Source organism: Chamaea fasciata, unplaced genomic scaffold (assembly GCF_029207755.1).
Source record: "Chamaea fasciata isolate MVZ Bird 193981 ecotype frontalis unplaced genomic scaffold, bChaFas1.0.hap1 SCAF_35, whole genome shotgun sequence".
NCBI classification, from domain to species: Eukaryota; Metazoa; Chordata; class Aves; order Passeriformes; family Sylviidae; genus Chamaea; species Chamaea fasciata.
In genome coordinates, this window is record NW_027094120.1 from 2,089,377 (window position 1) to 2,106,914 (window position 17,538).

At 50.8% G+C, this 17,538-nt stretch overlaps 1 pseudogene; it reads left to right on the forward strand.

Moving 5' to 3' along the window:
• Nucleotides 1–10,828: 10,828 nt before the first annotated feature.
• On the forward strand, nt 10,829–11,750 carry LOC136303467 (olfactory receptor 14J1-like; annotated as a pseudogene).
• Nucleotides 11,751–17,538: the final 5,788 nt, after the last annotated feature.

Sequence of the window (17,538 nt, forward strand, 5' to 3'; positions counted from 1 at the left end):
TGTGTTTCTTTCTAAGCCCCTGCCTATGGAATCATCTCAACAGTGTAAAGACGGAAGGTATTTTTGATAGAATTCCTACAGAAACCCACTGCAATTTGGACGTGGCAAAGAAGCCTTGTGGTGGGGTGCAGAGCCCTAACCTCCTGCCAATCAAAGAGCTTTTGGTGGACAATGCATTTGTCTGCTGATTTCTTTGAATTCTAGAGACCTCTCAGGACTGCTCTATCCTGAGGGAACGCCCTTGGCCTTGACCTGTAGGCACCCGCGCAAGCTTCAAATCGGCTCCCTCAGCTTCCAGGACCTCTCTTGGCCGGCATCCTGATGGGGATGCAGGACTGCTGCGAGGCACTGCTGGGACCCAGCAGGACAGGACCGGCTGTCTCGTGACCACGTAGCAGCACCCCCTGACACAGCCGGGGTCATCCCGAAAGCGGACAACGCTCACGTGCCAGCGGAGAGGGGCAAGGAGCGCTGGGCTCCTCTCAGGGTGTCTCAGCTGGGCCTGCTCCACAAAAAAACCATTAAATGGTTTACCAAGTTCCTTGATTTTCTATATTTTGCCAGTAGAGCTGTGTGTTGCTTTGATCTCTTAGCTCAGTTGGTTAAAATATGGTGGTAATATCACCGAGGTTTAGGGTTCCATCCCTCTATGGGCCATTAACTTCAGAATTGGACTTATGATCCTTGACTGTTCCTTGCAAATAAGAATATTCTTTGCATCTGTTCATCCTGAGACTATCTGGTTGGCATTTCTCCTTGTGCACCAAACTCGAGTAAGAGAACCTTTGGGTACCCCCATTATTTCAGCGTTCTGGGGTGTTACAGCCCCGCAGGCTCATTACGGCCTCTTGTTTCCTTCAGGCCCTGCTGTGTCACACTGGCCCGCAGTGCCATGAGGATCGGGAGTGTCACACAGCTTTGTGCCATTTGTCCTTGCTGCCCCTCCCATCCCACTGCCCCACAAGCAGCCCCGAGCCACCCGGGAGGGACAGGCCCTGCTGTGCCAGGCCTGGGCTCAGGGCTTGGCCTTTCTGCTGCCTCCAACCAGCCCAGGCCTTGCTCAGCATTGCAGTTCCCTGCTCACAGCCTGCGGCTCCCTGCAATCCTGGCCTCAAGGATCTGCTCTCAGCAGTCCCTGGGGAGCCTTTGGCACTCCCTGCCCTCAGTGGGGCCCAGGGATGCTCCAAGGGACTTGGAGTTTTGCTTCTGCCTCCTTGAGCAGCTTCTTCAACCTTCTCTCAGTGCCTGGAGCTTCTGGACTCAGCCCCAAATTCAGCATGGGGCTGATTCAAATCCAGAAAGCAGTCACGACCTCCTTTTCTTCCTTCACTTGTCTTCGTCTCCAGGGCTTGTGCAGCTGCTTGGAGCCAGTTTGGAGTTCTCTTATGGAGGAAGATTTCAAAGTGCATCTCCTGATTTGTTTTTCTAATCAAGGCTGCATTTTTTTTTTATTTTTCAGTCCATTGAAGAGGTGAAAGAAACATTCCCCAAGTGATCTTAATGCTGAGTGTCTCCTTAGGAGGTCTGGGCATGGAGAATGAGCCCCTTGCAGGCTGACCCTGTTTGGACAACCTGCTCCTCACCCCAACCTCACCGTGTCTGAAATCATCCACCAAAAACTGACATCTGAAATAATTTTTGTAAATTAGCAATTTTTCTTTTATAAAAAAAAATAAGGAAATTATATTAATACTTATAAATATATAAAATGTTATTATATATGTTTTAACCTACGTTTTACATGTATTTTAAAAAATTGATACAATTTTAGCAACGCAAAAAATTATTGGTCATTGGTTCTAAGTAACACAAGTCCCTTCATTAATTCATTGACAACATCTGGCTATTGATTCCTCCCTCTTTATGCTAATTAGTCCTACTTTTACTCCTTTTGTCATCTTCTTTATCGTTTTCTCAGACAGGGTAAAAGGGGCCACTTTGGGGTCCACGGAGACATTTCTGGGGGAAATTGGGGGGAACTTGGGGAGCTCGAACCGGGCGCTTTAGGACACGGGGCACAGCAGGAATTTTCGGCGCGAGACTGTGTTGGGCAGAGCTCTGAGAGCACGGGGGACGATTGGAGATGAATTCCCAGAAGTGGCTCTAACGGGCATCTCTGGGGTTGGGAGCATTCAGGGGAGTCGGGGACGATTTTGGGGGGTTCCAAATAAATACTGAGGGGGCACTTAGGGATCCTGGAGGGTCTGGGGGAAACGTAGGGTAAACATGGGGGGGAGGAGGGATACGGGGGCGGGGTTTTGTGGAGCGCGGGGCATGACGGGCATTGTAGTCCGGGCTGCAATGGGGCTCAATTGGGCCGCGGTGCATGACGGGAGTTGAAGGCAAAACCGAAACGTGGCACCGACACCAGGCACCGCCCCGAGGCCCCGGTTTCCTGGCACTGATTGGGTGCTGGCGGTGACGGGCGGGAGCCTCGGCAAATGGGAGTTTGCGGAGGCGGGAACAGCCGATTCAACCCCTCTAGTCCTTCCCAGTACAGCCCAGTTCATCCCCAGTACAGCCCAGTTGTACCCCAGTGCCCGTTCAGTCCCCCCCTTTACAGCCCATTTCATCACCAGTACAGCCCAGTCCCTCCCAATGCACCTGAGTTCATTCCCATTCCCTTCCAGTTCCCCCCAATATCTTTCATGGAACGCCCCAGTATTCCCCAGTCTTCCCCACAGTGTTGCCATTGTCCCCAGTTTGTCCCAGTATCCCCCAGTATCACTCAAAATATGTCCCAGTGTCTCCCAAAGTGTTCCCAGTGTCCCCCAGTATGTCCCAGTCCTCCCCAGTGTTTCCAAGGATATTTGAACTGCTCCTGGTTGCCATGGCTCCCAAACCCAGCAGTGGGGTCAGTGCAGTGTCCATGGCCACAGCCCCTTGTAGTGGCCCAGGGCAGGTTGGGATGCTGATCCACCCTCACAGCCGGCCCAGGGCAGGGCTGGAGTGGTTTTGGTGGCCCCTTGGGCTGGCACACACTTGAGGAGTGTGTCTGTTTTCAGTGGGGAAAATTACGAGTTTTACATTGCTTTATAAATAGAAAAGCCCTTTTTGTCTGAGTGCAGGCAGCTCTCTGAGCAAAGCAGGTCCCAGGTGAGTGAGGACAGGCAGGATGGGCTTGGGCCTTGGCCCCTGTCATTCCTGAAACACATGCAGGTTTGCTCAGCATCACAGACACCTTTGCCTTGTTTGTCCCCACCTGTCATCACTGCCTGCAGTGATGGAACCTGGGGACACTTTCTCCATTTGGTCTCTCTGTGGGTCCCATTAAAACTTCAAGAAACTTCAGTGTTTCAATTTAACTTTGAGTTCTTGAGAAGTTTTTTGAACACTCTCTCAGGGACAGAGTTGAATGTAAACACCAAATCCACGGGAGAGTCATTAAAGTCCTTGTGCTGTGTCTGTGCTGCTGAGCTGGGCTGGGCTCCTGGCACAGAGGCAGCTCCTTGCAACAAAGAAAACTTTTAGAAAGACATTTATCCTGAGGAGAAATCCTCCTTCAGATGGGTCACCTTTGTTATTTGAAATGTAGACTCAGAGTCAAAGTTTACAGTGGCATAACAAACTTTTCTGCTCCTTTCTCATCAATTGTTAACACTCTCTTTTTTGTTTGTTTTGGTTAATTTTGCTTTTAACAGTAGAGAACATCATTCTGTTACATGGAACATTTGCTTTTGAACTTAGACCTATTGATATCTATGCCTATGGAACCTACGCCTATGGAATATTAAGTTTTAAATACAATACGTATGTTTCACGAGCAAAGAAACACGTTGAAGTGAACAATTGTCCCCCAGACGCTCCAGGATCCCTAACTGTTCCCTCAGCGTCCATTTAGCACCCCCCCCCCCCCCCCACCAAAAGCATCCCTGGATTCCCTGAATGCTCCAACCCCACCGATTCCCGTTGGAGCGACTTCAGGGAATTCATCTCCAATCATCCCCCCTGGCCTCGGAGCCCCTCATAACACGGTTCTGCGCCTAAAATTCCTGCCATGCCCCGCGGCCTCAAGAGCCCGGTTACAGCTCCCCAAGCTCCCCCCAAGTGCTCCCGAACCGTACACGTTCCCCCGAGGACCTCAAGTCACGGCTCGGACACAAAAGTGTCCCCCAAGCGCCTTCCCGGACCCCAAACGCCCCGTTCGAGCCACTTCCGGGACTACAGCTCCCAGCATGCTCCGCGGCGCACACAGAGCCCTATTCCAGCCGTGACTCCATCTCCCGTCATGCCCCGCGCCCCACCGACAGCCATTGGAGCCGCGCCTCGAACTCCCGTGATGCTCCGCGGCCCCGTTACACCGTGTTCTACCCGCGCCTACAACTCCCATCATCCCCCGCGCCCCAGAGAGTCCCCTCAGGGCCCCCAAGTGCCCGCCCGGACCCCGAATTATCCGACAGAATCCTTTAGTGCCCCGCCAAGGGCCCACGCGGCTCTCCCAAGTGTCCTCCAGACCCTTAAGTTCTCTAGAAATTCCTTCCCCAGCTCCAAAACATCCCCAAATGTGCCCCAGAAACGTCTCCCTGGACCCCAAAGTAGCCCCTTTTACCCTGTCTGAGAAAATGATGAACACAATTACAAAAGGACTAAAAACAGGACTAATTAGCATAAGAAAAGACAAATCAATAGACAATAGAGGTCAATGAATTAATGAAGGGAATTGTGTTACTTAGAACAAATGACCAATATTTTTTAATTTGCTAAAAATGTATACCTTTTTCAATATAAATATAAAATTAGGTATGTAAAGAACAGTAATAACATTATAAATCTGGAAAATATAATTATATTTTTTAAATAATTACATTTTATTTTTTTAACAACATAATTTTTTTATGTTTTGGGATGTCAGTCCTTGGTGGGTGAGGTTAGATATGGTGAGGTTGGGGTGAGGAGCAGGTTGTCCAAACAAGGTCAGCCTGCAAGGGGCTCATTCTTCACCATGCCCAGACCTCCTAAGGAGACATTCAAATTAAGATCACTTGGGAAATGCTTCTGTCACTTCTTCAATGAACTGAAATATTAAAAATGTGCCCTTGATAAAAAAAAAAATACAAAAAAAACCCCAAAAACAAAACAAAACAAAACAAAACCACAAAAAAAACCCCAAACAAACAAACAAACAAAAAAAAAACCAAAACAAAATCATGAGATGCACTTTCAAATCTCCCTCAACAGAACTCCAAACTGACTCCAAGCAGCTGCACAAGCCCTGGAGACTTGAAGACAACTGAAGAGAGAGAAAGAGCTCGTGAAGGTATTCTGTATTTTCATGAGCCCCACACTGGATTTGGGGCTGAGTCCAGGACGCTTAGGCATGGAGAGAGGGTTGAAGAAGCTGCTCAAGGAGGCAGAAGCAAAACTCCAAGTCCCTTGGAGCATCCCTGGGCCCCACTGAGGGCAGGGAGTGCCAAAGGCTCCCCAGGGACTGCTGAGAGCAGATCCTTGAGGCCAGGATTGCAGGGAGCCGCAGGCTGTGAGCAGGGAACTGCAATGCTGAGCAAGGCCTGGGCTGGTTGGAGGCAGCAGAAAGGCCAAGCCCTGAGCCCAGGCCTGGCACAGCAGGGCCTGTCCCTCCCGGGTGGCTCGGGGCTGCTTGTGGGGCAGTGGGATGGGAGGGGCAGCGAGGACAAATGGCACAAAGCTGTGTGACACTCCCGATCCTCATGGCACTGCAGGCCAGTGTGACACAGCAGGGCCTCATGGAAACAAGAGGCCGTAATGAGCCTGCGGGGCTGTAACACCCCAGAACACTGAAATAATGGGGGTACCCAAAGGTTCTCTTACTCGAGTTTGGTGCACAAGGAGAAATGCCAACCAGATAGTCTCAGGATGAACAGATGCACAGAATATTCTTATTTGCAAGGAACAGTCAAGGATCATAAGTCCAATTCTGAAGTTAATGGCCCATGGAGGGATGGAACCCTAAACCTCAGTGATATTAGCACCATACCTTAACCAACTGAGCTAAGAGGTCAAAGCAACACACAGCTCTACTGGCAAAATATAGAAAATCAAGGAACTTGGAAAACCATTTAATAAAACATCCAACTCAAAATAAAACTATTATCATAGCAGTAGCTTCATTGACTTAGCCCATTTGACCTGGAAACCTTTACAGAATTACAGAATGACAAAATGACTAGATTGGAAGAGACCTCCAAGATCATTGAGTTCAACCCATGTCCCAACACCTCACCTAAGCCATGGCACCTAGTGCCACATCCAGTCTTTTTTAAAACACATCCAGAGATGGTGATGCCACCACCTCTCCAGTCAGATCATTCCAGAACTTTATCACCCTTTCCGTAAAAATCTTTTTCCTAATTTCCAACCTATATTTCCCTTTGTGCAGCCTTAAGACTCTGTCCTCTCATTCTGTCAGTGGCTGCCTGGAGAAAGAGACCAAGCCCCACCTGACTACAAACACCTTTCAGGGAGTTGTAGAGAGGGATAAGGTCATTTCTGAGTCTCCTTTTCTCCAGGCTAAACAACCCCAGCTCCCTCAGTCGTTCCTCACAGGAGTTGTGTTCCAAGCCCCTCACCAGCCTTGTTGCCTCCTCCGGACACATTTAAGCATCTCAAGGTTATTCTTAACTGAGGGCCCAGAACTGGACACAGCACTTGAGGTGTGGCCTCAGCAGTGCCGAGTACAGGAGAAGAATGACCTCCCTGCTCCTGCTGGCCACACCATTCCTGATCCAGGCCAGGTGCCATTGGCCTTCTTGGCCACCTGGGCACACTGCTGCCTCATGTTCAGTTGGCTGTCGACCAGAACCCCCAGGGCCCTTTCTGCCTGGGCACTGTCCAGCCACACCGTCCCCAGCCTAGAGCACTGCAGGGGTTATTGTGGCCAAAATGCAGGACTCAGCACTTGGACTTAATAAACTTCACCTTGTTGCACTCTGCCCACCCATCCAACTGTTCCAGGTCTCTCTGCAGAGCCATCCTATCTTCCAAGCGGTCGACACACACTCCCAGCTTAGTGTTGTCCACAAATTTACTAATGAAATATTCGATACCCTCATCAATGCCATCAATACAAACATTGAACAGAGCTGGCCCCAGCACAGACCCCTGAGGAACACCCCTGGTGACTGGCTGCCAGCTGGATGCAGCACCCTTCCCCACCACTCTCTGGGCCCGGCCATGCAGCCAGTTGTTAACCCAGCAAAGAGTGCTCCTGTTCAAGCCGTGGGCTGCCAGCTTTTCCAGGAGCGTGCTGTGGGAGACAGTGCCTAAGGCCTTGCTGAAGTCCCAACACACAACATCCACAGCCTTTCCCACATCCACCAGGCGGGTCGCCCGGTCATCAAAGGAGATCAGGTTGCTCAAACATGACTTACCTATCCTAAACCCGTGCTGGCTGATGGAGGAGAGAATTTTGAAAATTCTTCTCTGGAGCTCCAGGGAGCTAATCCAAGTTTGAGTTGCTTTAGATCAGACCAGGGGTGGAGGAGGATCATCCATCAGTGTTCTTGAGCATGATTCTTCTCCATGCTCCCCCTGCTATCACTTTCAGCCTTGAAGTTCTGGGAGTCAGCTGGAGAAGGAAAAAAAAAAAAAACAAAGACTTCAGGCAAAGACATTAACCTTTTTCCTTCCTTCATAGAAGACAGAGTGATTTGAAATGTAAGGAGAGAGTATGGGACAAAAGTTAGCAAAAGAACTGATAAAGACTATTGGAAGAAGTGGATATTTCTGACCAGACTTCTCTGGATGTGAATTACAGAAAAATAGATTATTATAATGCTCTTTGGGAGAACGCAAGTTCTAGTCAAACAGTTGTATGTACTGATATGAATGAGATTTAATTTAGGATTTTGAATAGAAAATATACCCGGCTCCTGGGAAAAAATGAGGAAGTCTCAGCCTTTGAGACGAAGATGCTTCTAGAAAGGAAGTAATTTTGAAGTTCCGGCTCCTAGGCATAAAAGGAGGTCTCTATTTCTTTTGAGATAGTGATGATTTTAGAGAAAGAAGAAGAGAATCCTTGCTTTATACTAGAAAAGCATTCTTGAAATGGTACCCCAAACATGCAGAGGCCCATAAGCAGCTTGGGAACCTGTTATATGGGTGGGACTGCACAGAATCTGCAAAAATTCCGTGTGGTTGCAGATTTGTGACCATGAGAACCACCAGACCTTTTCCTGTGGCATGTATCTCCATAAACTCTAGAGAGGCTCCTCTCCCAAGGTGATGCCGGATTGTGTTTAAATAGCTGCAACTGGCTAAAAATCATAGTTTTCTCTCTGTTGAGTGGGAAAGTGAACGATTTGTGGTAAGTGGAAAGATGTTTGAATGTCTCATTTTTCCTTTTTCTCTTTTCTTAGTGTATGCTAATAAAATCTATCTGTTTTTACTTTTAGGTTGAGCCTGTTTCAGCTTTTTCTCCCAAAATCTTATCTCCCAGCTAGTAAACAAAATTCAGCCAACATAAAACCACCACAGGAAGGGACAGCATCTGCCTTGCCAGGGGCTGGAGCTCAGGCCTTGGCCTTTTGCATTCCTGAAACACATGCAGGTTTGCTCAGCATCAGAGACACCTTTGCCTTGTTTGTCCCCACCTGTCATCAGTGCCTGCGGTGTTCTGCTCTAACTGGAACCTGGGGACACTTTCTCAGGCGTGTCCCTCAATGGCACCCATTTAAAACTTCAAGAAACTTTGGCGTTTTTAATCTGACTTTGAGTCCTTGAGAAGTTTTTTGAACACTCTCTCAGGGACTGAGTCTGATGTAAACAACAGCAAATCCCCAAGAGGCTCATTAACATCCTTGTGCTGTGTCTGTGCTGCTGAGCTGGGCCGGGCTCCTGACACAGAGGCACCTCCTGGCAACCAAGATGAGCTTCAAAAAGGCATTTCTCCATCAAAGTGGCTCCTGTGCACAGCCCAGCAGGGCTGGGGCACTGCTTGCAGCCACCCTGGGCCCAGCACACAGGCACAGAGAGCTTCAATCACTCAGGGCTGGGAAGATGCTGAGGACTGACTGGGCGAGAATCATTTCCAGCCCTTGACACTGGAAGCCTCTGCCTGCAGGACAATGCAGCTGCAGCTCCTGCAATGATCTCCTAAAGCAGGAACATCCCATTATGGATTCTGTAAGTACAACTCAGACTATCTCTGCTGTAAGCATGTGGACATGCTCAGGGCTTCTGCTCACTCCAGGAATATTTCCAGGACAATAATTTTTATAAAGATAAAATTTACTGAGTCATTGTTTTCAGTTTCTTACTCCTGGTGAACGGGGGGGATAAATAATAAACAACTTCATGTTTAAAAGTCCCTAAGGCATCTGAACTATACCTCCAGTGCTATTCATGGGTTCCCAAAAGTGCTTTCATCCACTCCTTAGCCCATGGACAGCACCAGCATCACCTTCACTGGAGCCATCAGGCTTAGTCTGACCTGTCCTTTCTCCAAGCTCCAAACAGAACCTGCCCCCAGCCAGTGCCCTGCAAACAGGCAGGTTTCTGTAGGGCCAAGGAGAGTGCACAGAGATTTGGGGTCTGTGAGTGCTGGCAGGGAGAGATCAGGAACAGGGAAATACCTCCAGGAGAAAAATCTCCAGGAAGCAGAGAGATCAGGCAATGAGAGAAAACAAAACCCAGAAATGCTGTGGCAGGGAGAGATCTCCAGAGGATCCTTTCCAGTGCAGCCCCTCCCTCGGAACAAGCCCCCTCCCTCTTGTCCCCCAGCCAAGCCTCTGCCCTCAGGGCTGGGGGTCCAAGGCATGAAGCCCCTCCTTTGCAGGCAGAGCTGCAGCAGAGCCGTGGGGCAGCTCTGCAGCCCCGGGCCCAGTTCCCTCTGCAGAGCACAGGGCTGGGAGCAGCTGCCTGGCACTGGGAGGCTCTGGGAGGGGGCACAGCTGGCTCAGGGTGACCCTGTCCCCAGTGCCCGGCTGTGGGCAATGCTGTCAGTGCAGCCAGGGAAGGAGCTCCATCTCATTTAATCCAGTGCCATCATTAGGACACTTGAAAGTCTCCCTGAGATTTCCTTCCAAGCTTCCAGCTTCCCTCCACAATGCAAACCTGCCCTGTAGCATCTTTGTGTTATCTGAAAGCCCCACGGGGAGACACACAAGTTCTGTGATGGAGAAAATGCTGTTGGGTTGGCGGAATGAGTCCTGTGTGTCCTTGGGTACAAATGTGGGGCTGAGCCCTTGAGAAGAGGATGGACATTGGGTGGACTGTGGTGGATCCATCAGCTCTCAGCAGTGTCAGGATGGTTTTTAAAGGAAACATGGGAGGGTGATCATCCTGTGTAGGGGACAGGTGAAAGCCCAGAGAATCCTGGAACAAGACAGGGTGACAGACCTCCTCCCCTCATTCTCCATGCACCACCTTGCCTCAGAGAACTTGCTCTGCTCTCCCTGAGCACAGCAGCAGAAATGCTGAGAGTTTCTGACATCAAAAATAGTCAAGTGGAGATGAAGAAAAGCTGTTGAAAAAACTCTAGAACATTTAAACAGACTTTACCATTCCTGGTCACTGGCAGTGGGAGTACAAGCTGACAGAGACTTCTGTATCAAAAGGGTTTCAAAGTGGAACACGAGGACGGGTTCCCTGTCCCCCTCTCACGTCTGCACGGCAAGGCTGAATTGTAAAAACCCTGCATGTAATTGCCCTGAACCTGAAGACCCACTCAGCCAGCACCAACCAGGGCTCCCCAGTTGGGTTTAAGGAAAATCTGCTAGAAAATCAAAAGGCTGTCAGTGTGATACAGAAGAATGGTCTGTGGGAAAAGGCTTTGATTTTACTGAAAGAACTTTCTCCTAACCTGTCACTGATCTTTTCTCCTTGAACAGGCCCCCATGGCCAGACACAGCAAATGTCCAACAGCAGCTCCATCAGCCACTTCCTCCTGCTGGCATTGGCAGACACGCGGCAGCTGCAGCTCCTGCACTTCTGCCTCTTCCTGGGCATCTCCCTGGCTGCCCTCCTGGGCAACGGCCTCGTCATCAGCGCCGTAGCCTGCGGCCACCACCTGCACAGCCCCATGTTCTTCTTCCTGCTCAACCTGGCCCTCACCGACCTGGGCTCCATCTGCACCACTGTCCCCAAAGCCATGCACAATTCCCTCTGGGACACCAGGACCATCTCCTATGCAGGATGTGCTGCTCAGCTCTTTCTTTTTCTATTTTTCATTTCAGCAGAGTATTCCCTCCTGACCCTCATGTGCTATGACCGCTACGTGTCCATCTGCAAACCCCTGCACTACGGGACCCTCCTGGGCAGCAGAGCTTGTGCCCACATGGCAGCAGCTGCCTGGGCCAGTGCCTTTCTCAATGCTCTGCTGCACACGGCCAATACATTTTCCCTGCCCCTGTGCCATGGCAATGCCCTGGGCCAGTTCTTCTGTGAAATCCCACAGATCCTCAAGCTTTCCTGCTCACATTCCAAGCTCAGGGAACTTGGGCTTCTTGCTGTTAGTGTCTGTGTAGCTTCTGGTTGTTTTGTATTCATGGTTTTCTCCTATGTGCAGATCTTCAGGGCTGTGCTGAGGATCTCCTCTGAGCAGGGTCGGCACAAAGCCTTTTCCACCTGCCTCCCTCACCTGGCTGTGGTCTCCCTGTTTCTCAGCACTGGCACATTTGCCTACCTCCATCTCCTCCCCATCCCTGGATCTGGCATTGTCAGTTCTGTACTCGGTGGTTTCTCCAGCCCTGAACCCCGTCATCTACAGCCTGAGGAACCAGGAGCTCAAGGCTGAAGTGTGGACACTGATCACTAGACGATTTCAGAAACATTAAACCACTTGCTTATTTCTGCAAATCACTTGTGACAGAAGTCATCTTTGATACCACTTGTTGGTGTGGTTGTCAGGGTTTTATTCTTTCTTTGAGTTTTCAGTGGTGTTCACAAAGGAAGGCCATTGTTTGTGCCCTGTCTTGTTTTGTTTGCCTCCAGATTTTCTGTGGTCAAAGACTGTGTCAGTGAGGAGCTGTGCACTCAGTGGCTCTAAATGAACTAAAGAGTCTCCCAGAAAAGTTTTCACTGGAGATCCCTTGTTTTGTTCCCTTCCCTTGCAGCTGCAGCAGCAATGTCTGTGTGCTAACTGGGGACAGATCAGTGCTGGCACAGCAGCTCTGCCCCAGCTGGCCACACCATTCCTGATCCAGGCCAGGTGGCATTGGCCTTCTTGGCCACCTGGGCACACTGCTGCCTCATGTCCAGCCTGCTGTCCAGCAGTCGCCTCAGGTCTGTTTCTGCCTGGCCCTGTCCAGCCGCTCTGTCCCCAGCCTGTAGCACTGCAGGGGTTGTTGTGGCCCAAGTGCAGGACCCGGCCCTTGGTCTTGTTAAACCTCCCATTGTGGGATTTGGGCCCTGGATCCATTCTGTCCAGGGCCCTGTGCAGAGCCCTCCTACCCTCCAGCAGATCCACACTCACACCCAGCTTGGTGTCAGCTGCAAATTTGCTGATGGTGGACTCAATCCCCTCATCCCGACCATCAATGCAAATATTGAAATCCACGCTGGCTGGGTCTGATCCCTGGGCCATCCTGTGGGTGCCGTGTGATGGCACTCAAGGTGATCTGTTCCATAACCTTGCTGGGCACCGAGGTCAGGCTGACAGGCCTGGAGTTCCCCAGATCCTCCTGCCAGCCCTTCTTGGGGATGGGCTCACATTGGCACCTCCAGTCCTCTGGGACCTCCCTGGGGAGCCAGCACTGATGAGAAATGATGGAGAGCAGCTTGGGGAGCTCATCCACCAGCTCCCTCATCCCCCTAGGAGCAGTCCCGTCTGGTCCCAGGGACACCTGTGAGCATCTGAGTGGCTCAGCAGGTCAGCAGCTGCTTCCTCCTAAAATACAGGAGGGCTCTTCTGCTCCCTGTGCCCGTCTACCAGCTCAGGAGAACACTTGTCCTAAAGACAACCTGACTGATTGTTGAAAACTGAGGCAAAGAAGGGGTTAAGTACCTCAACCTTTTCCTCGTTTTTGGTAACCATATCCCCCCCCCCAATAAGGAATGGAGATTTTCCTTACCCATCCTTTTGCCATTAATGTATTGATAAAATCATTTGTATTACCATTTACAGAAGCAATCTGCTTAAGTCTTAATTGAGCTTTCACCTCTCTAATTTTCTTTGTGCATGACCTAGCAACATCCTTTAATATTTCCTGAGTTTCCTCCCCGTCTGTCCAAAGGTGATGTACCCACTTTTTTCCCCTGAGTTCCTGCAAAAACCATATGCTTAGCCAGGGCAGTCATTTTCCTTTCTAGCTCATATTTTGGCACAAAGGGACAGGCTGTTCCTGCCCCTTCCAGATTTCTTTCTTGAAGTGTGTCCATCCTTCTTGGAATCCTTTGTTTTAAGGGCCGTTTCCCTTAAAAAAATTGGTACCTTATTTGCCACTCCCCAAATCTGCATCCTGAATAGACTGAAGTCTGCTCTCTGTCAGGCCAGTGTAGAAGTTTGTTGATTCCCCTCCTTTTTTCATCATATTTAAAAAATCAAAAATTGCATCGTCACTGTACCTCTGACCACCACATCTCCCACCAGCCCTTCTCTGTTTGTCAACAGCAGCAGACAGCTTTCCTTGGCAGTGGGAAGAGAAGGAAACCTCCCCAAAGTGCAGCTTGGAAGGTTCAGCCTGGAGCTGAGCAAAAAGAAAAGTCCCTCCAGGGCAGAATTTTGGTGCAGGAGGTGTCCCAGCGTGAGGCCGGGCCATGGCCTGGCTCTGTGTGCCAGGAGCCGGCAGCGCTGGGTGCAGGGAGCCCAGGGAGGGCACAGAAATGCTGGGCTGAGAAATGCTGGGGGGACAGCGAGATGGGCGTGTGCAGCCGGCCAGGGCACAGCAGCAGCACGCACAGGGGGCACAGCCTGCAGGACACATGGCCAAGGGCTGGGCAGGGCTGGCAGGGCCACAGGCACCCAGGCCTTTGTCCCCTGGGCTCTGCCAGCGCCTCTGCAGGCCCCACAGAAGGAACTTTCCTTTCAGGGGCTGCACTTTGCTCCTGCCCGGCCCCTCCCTGCGGAGGCTGGCAGGGCTTGCAGCTTTGTGCCATTTGTCCTCGCTGCCCCTCCCATCCCACTGCCCCACAAGCAGCCCCGAGCCACCCGGGAGGGACAGGCCCTGCTGTGCCAGGCCTGGGCTCAGGGCTTGGCCTTTCTGCTGCCTCCAACCAGCCCAGGCCTTGCTCAGCATTGCAGTTCCCTGCTCACAGCCTGCGGCTCCCTGCAATCCTGGCCTCAAGGATCTGCTCTCAGCAGTCCCTGGGGAGCCTTTGGCACTCCCTGCCCTCAGTGGGGCCCAGGGATGCTCCAAGGGACTTGGAGTTTTGCTTCTGCCTCCTTGAGCAGCTTCTTCAACCCTCTCTCCATGCCTAAGCGTCCTGGACTCAGCCCCAAATCCAGTGTGGGGCTCATGAAAATACAGAATACCTTCACGAGCTCTTTCTCTCTCTTCAGTTGTCTTCATGTCTCCAATGTAAGAAATAAAATACAAATTTCTAAACGCAGTTAAAGATTTCTACTGTAAGGTGCCTTCTCTCAGTTAAAATACTGGTGACCTTGTTATCTTGTACCTATTGAAAGGTCTCCTTTGTTAAATACCGTTTACCCCATACCTGCCTTCTCTCGTTAAAGGCTACTTATCGCAGTATCTCGTACCTATTGAAAGGTCTGCTTTGTTAAATACTGTTTACCCCATACCCATTGTTATTGTAATGCTTTCCCTGGTAAATGCTATTTACCTCAAAGTCTCTTCCTTTAGAACTGTATTCTTCCCCGCCGAGTACCTGTTCCTGCCCTGCCGGCTCCCGCCCTGCTGGCTCCCGCACGGCAACCGGTGACTCCACCCGGTGTGTAAATGAAGAAGACTCCCACGGACCTCAGTGCCCAGAAGGAGCGGAAAAAAACCCTAAAAACAACGAGCCAACATGAAACCAAGGGCTAAGACAAACCACTCTGGGTCGGCAGAACCATAGAGAACCTGACAGCAATCAGGGCCAGATTTCGCCTCGTCCCCATAACTTAAACAGCACTCGACCAGACAGGCATCTCTAGACCACGAGTTATGAGTGTTTTTCCTGGGGTTCTGTCCAAGGGACTTTCGCGAGGGTGGAAAGCCTGGCTCTGCCCTGCGGCGGTGGGGAATAACTTCTTCCCTGCGTTATTTATTGGGAGCAGTGGCGGTGGGCGCAGCCCTTCGAGCTCCCCACTCCCATAGCTGATCTTAGTAATGGCATTGAGAAGGAGCTGGTCTCCTTGCCCGTTCTTATCACTTAAGGCTTGTGCAGCTGCTTGGAGTCAGTTTGGAGTTCTGTTAAGGAGGAAGATTTCCAAGTGTGCTTTTCTTTATTTTTTGTATTTTTTTTTTTTAATCAAGGGCACATTTTTAATATTTCAGTTCATTGAAGAAGTGACAGAAGCATTCCCCAAGTGATCTTAATTCAGAATGTCACCTTAGGAGGCCTGGGCATGGTGAAGAATGAGCCCCTTGCAGGCTGACCTTGTTTGGACAACCTGCTCCTCACCCCAACCTCACCATATCTAACCTCACCCACCAAGGACTGACATCCCAAAACATAAAAAAAAATACGTTAAAAAATAAAATGTAATTAATTTTAAAATTATATTTTCCAGATTTATGTTATTATTGTTCTTTACATACCTAATTTTAGATTTATATTGAAAAAGGTACACATGTTTAGCAACTAAGACAATATTGGTCATTTGTTATAAGTAACACAATTCCCGTCATTAATTCATTGACCTCTATTGGCTATTGATTTGTCCCTTCTTATGCTAATTAGTCCTGTTCTTAGTCCTTTTGTAATCGTATTCATCATTTTCTCAGACAGGGTAAAAGGGGCTACTTTGGGGTCCACGGAGACGTTTCTGGGGCCCATTTGGGGATGTTTTGGAGCTGGGGAAGGAATTTCTAGAGAACTTAAGGGTCTGGAGGACACTTGGGGGAGCCGCGTGGGCCCTTGGCGGGGCACTAAAGGATTCTGTCGGATAATTCGGGGTCCGGGCGGGCACTTGGGGGGCCCTGTGTGTGATGGAGACTGCAATCAGCTGGGAACTCACTGGGGGAAAATAGGGAGCAGTTGTGAAGGAAAATGCAGGTGGGGGACAGAACTGTTCAGAGAAGGCCTGAGCTACAGCTTGAGCAAGCTGAAAAATGTCATTTGGTGTCACCCCAGATTGATTTCATTTCAGAAGGTATTAAACAAGTTTATTTTGGGGAGGTGTCATGTTTTCCCTTGGAGATGCGCCCTCTGCAAACTTGAGCTGCATTGCCGAAATGCTCACGGCAAGTCTGCTGCAGGTCACACCGTTTCTTCTTTGGCTGATCCCGGCCCGGTGCTGAGCTCCAGCAGAGCCCTGGCAGAGCCCAGAGCAGCCTCAGCATCCGCAGAGCCCGGCTGCAAGGACAGAAACCAGAAACCGCCCGTCAGCTGAAGGCTCCTGTGCCCTTGTCCCAGCCGCCCGCGGTGCCCAGGCCATGCTGGCCGTGCTCAGAGCGGGGCCCAAAGCTGCCCATCATTGCTGCCTTTGGCAGCAGAGCAGGAGGGCAGGACACGTGCCCAGCCTGCAGCCAGCCAGGCCAGATCCACCTCCCCAGCAGCTGCCCAGAGCAGGATGCTCCTGTGCTGGCTGCCATTTCCCAAAAGCTCTTACCCCACCCGTGCCAACAAGACGGGGACACACCTCATGCCATCCGCCACGGGAAGAAAAGCTGCTCCCAAACCACGTCCTCAGCCTTCTCCTTCATCCACTCCACAGCTGGTCCCAAGCACTTCCCAGTCAAGACTGGACACCACCTAGAAGGCTTCCTTTAGAAAAACAAACATCAAATTAACAAAAAGAGACTACAGACAAAAAAGGAAAAAAAGGGAAATGGTAAAAGATCCTATCTCTGTCAGAGGTTGAGGAAGCCCCCATGCCCTGCATGCTAGGGAAAAACCCACCCACCAGTGAGGGAAGCCCATGCTTTCACTCTTCCCCCCCTACACTGCCCCCCAAACTAATGGTGATCCCAAAGAAAACAAAGGGAGTGGAGCAGCCCAAGCCCTTCCTTGCTGGCAAAGCAAAGCAGCCGAGCACAGGTTCTGGAGTCCCACCTCTGCTCCCACCTTGGGGGTTGCTTTGTGTCGGGCTGGCTGCCCCAGCCCCAGCCCAGGGCATGGTGGGGGGTGGCGGCTGTTGGCAGGGCCAGGAGCCGACTCCCATTTCAGAACCACCCCAGCCCGTGCCCCCAGCCCTGCCAAAAAGCAGCTTGGCAGCCCACTGAACAATCAGTTGCATCAGCCCCAGTAAAGGGGGGAACCTTTGGTTCCTGGCCAGGCTGTGCAATGCCCAAATCTGGGAGCATCCCCCGCTGTGTGAACTCATCTGCAAATTGGCTGTGGAGCCTGGCTTTGAAGAAGGTGCCAGAATTGAAGTCCATCACCTTCAATTGCTGGTGGCCAGGTTCAGGAAGAGGTTGTCATCCTTGTTGTCGTCCTCGCTGTCTCCAGCAGCAGCAGCCCCACCTGGTCCAGCTTCTCCAGGGGCTCTTTCTCCTTCCCTGGGGGTGAGACCAGGCT